Source organism: Leptopilina boulardi, unplaced genomic scaffold, assembly GCF_019393585.1.
Source record: "Leptopilina boulardi isolate dan_hultmark-lab unplaced genomic scaffold, ZJU_Lbou_2.1 LbouV2_78, whole genome shotgun sequence".
NCBI lineage: Eukaryota > Metazoa > Arthropoda > Insecta > Hymenoptera > Figitidae > Leptopilina > Leptopilina boulardi.
In genome coordinates, this window is record NW_026138025.1 from 431,157 (window position 1) to 433,151 (window position 1,995).

The 1,995-nt window shown below is 22.9% G+C and overlaps 1 long non-coding RNA gene across 1 annotated transcript; it reads right to left on the reverse strand.

Moving 5' to 3' along the window:
* Positions 1-950: 950 nt before the first annotated feature.
* LOC127290663 (uncharacterized) lies at positions 951-1,399 on the reverse strand. Its single transcript, XR_007844399.1, has 2 exons — positions 1,215-1,399; positions 951-1,133 (listed from the first exon to the last, which is right to left on the reverse strand). It is a non-coding gene; the product is annotated as an uncharacterized LOC127290663 (long non-coding RNA).
* Between the last annotated feature and the right edge of the window lie 596 nt (positions 1,400-1,995).

A 1,995-nucleotide genomic window follows, 5' to 3' on the forward strand; every position in this document is an offset into this window, starting at 1 on the left:
AATATTAAAAAAATTTTAATTCTTTTTACCTGGAAAAATGATTATAATTTTTTTTGCAATATGCACAAAATAGAAAAAATTTATTTTATCCAGGCAAATTCTGGTAGTTTTATATATATATATATTGATAAAAGTTATAAATAAATAAAAGCAAAAAAATTTTGTTTTTTCATTTTTTGAAACGAAAAAAATGTTGTTCGGTAGCGCGAAAGTTAATAACGAAAAATTAATAATTTTTCAAATTAAAAAAAATTCTATTTTTTTTGTAATTAAAATTTTTTTGTTTTTTTAAGTTGTAAAAATATTGGGTTTTTCAGAGAAAAACAAAAATTTTCATTCTTTTTTAATTTATAAAATTTAAAATTTTTTTCTATTTTTTAAAAAAAAATTATTATTTTTTTGTATTTTTGTAAGTAAAAAAATTATCATTTTTGTATTTTTGTAAATAAAAAATTATAATTTTTTTAAAACTTAAAACAAATTTTTCGAATTTTTTTAACTAACATAAAAATGTTAATATTTTACAAAATAAAAAAATTTTACTTTTTATCGAAAAATTTTATAAGTCTGAAAAATTCGGTAAATAATAAATTATTAAAAAAAAATAATAAATTAATTTTACTAATAAATTGCTTATAACTATTAATAGTCATATACAACAAGAAATATGTATAATTGTAAGTATTTTCACAATTTATAGATTGAAAAACTTGTTTGCTGCATGGTTTTCAATTTTTAGTTGAAAATTCTACTTATGCAGCTTATTCAATTTTCAAATTTGCCGCCTTTATTTCTCTACGAGAACACGCTTCTGAAAGCAACCGCACGGCCCAAGTGATGGCGCCCGAACCAGCGCAGGGAGCCATGGATAAAACACTCACCGCACTCTACAGTTCGTCGAGTGAAACAAAAAATCAATGAAATGTCAAGAAAGAAGATTTTATTAAAAATAGTGTTTTTTTAAGGTTTTATTTATTAATTCTTTTTATAATTAATATTAAAATGTTTTTTTTTTCATTTTTTTATTATTTTTATTAAATTTAAAAAAAAAAATTAGACCCAGATCACGGAGCCACTGAATAACATGTCCTTAAGACTGCGATAATTCTTTTTTTCCTCTTCTTAAAATCCATCTGCAACATAATATTATATAGAAAAAAGAATGAAAAATCTTTATTGGAAATCTTCGTCTTATATATATATATTGGATATACATTTGAAAAGCAAAAAGGATTGCCTCCTTGGGACACCGGAGGTGAAACTGACAAAACACAATGTGGATTATGGACGATGATGACGAATATTTATGAGTTTACAATTTTATGAGTTTACAACCTCTCTCTCTCTCTTTCTTTCTCTCTTTCCCTCTCTCTGTCTAAGGTTTTTGGCTGCACGCGAAGGTCGAAAAATTTTACGAGAAATGACCAAAAATTCTTCGTCACGCGCAGAACCGCACACTTTTGGGAGAGGATATACTATATACATATATTTAGTCGTTCTCAATTATATTCTCAAACAATAATATAGCTTTTTATAAAAAAAAAAAAAAAAAAAAAAATTTCAAAACTGTTTCTTTTTTTTTTTGTTTATTGAATACAAGTTATATTTTCTATGAAATTTACTTTTTTGTCAAAATTTTCTCAAAATTAAATTACGCGCGCATTAAAGTATATATATATATATTGTTGCGTGTATCTTTATTTCGTAAGGATATAAATTTTGTAAATGTAATTGTTTTTTTTTTTAATTTTGTTTAAAAATTGTTAATTTTTTTTATTTATTTTTTGGTATTTTTAGTATTTTTTTTTTTAATATAGTTGTTATAATTTTTTTCTTTTAAACCTTTTTATTGGCGATTTTGACATTAGGATCTACTAAAACATTTGTTTTTGAGGTTATGTTAAAAAGAAAACAATTTTCGCTGCTTGTATTAGTAACTGCTAAAACAGTATAGTTTTTGACGTTATGTTAAAAAAAGAATGGTCTCTTCTCACA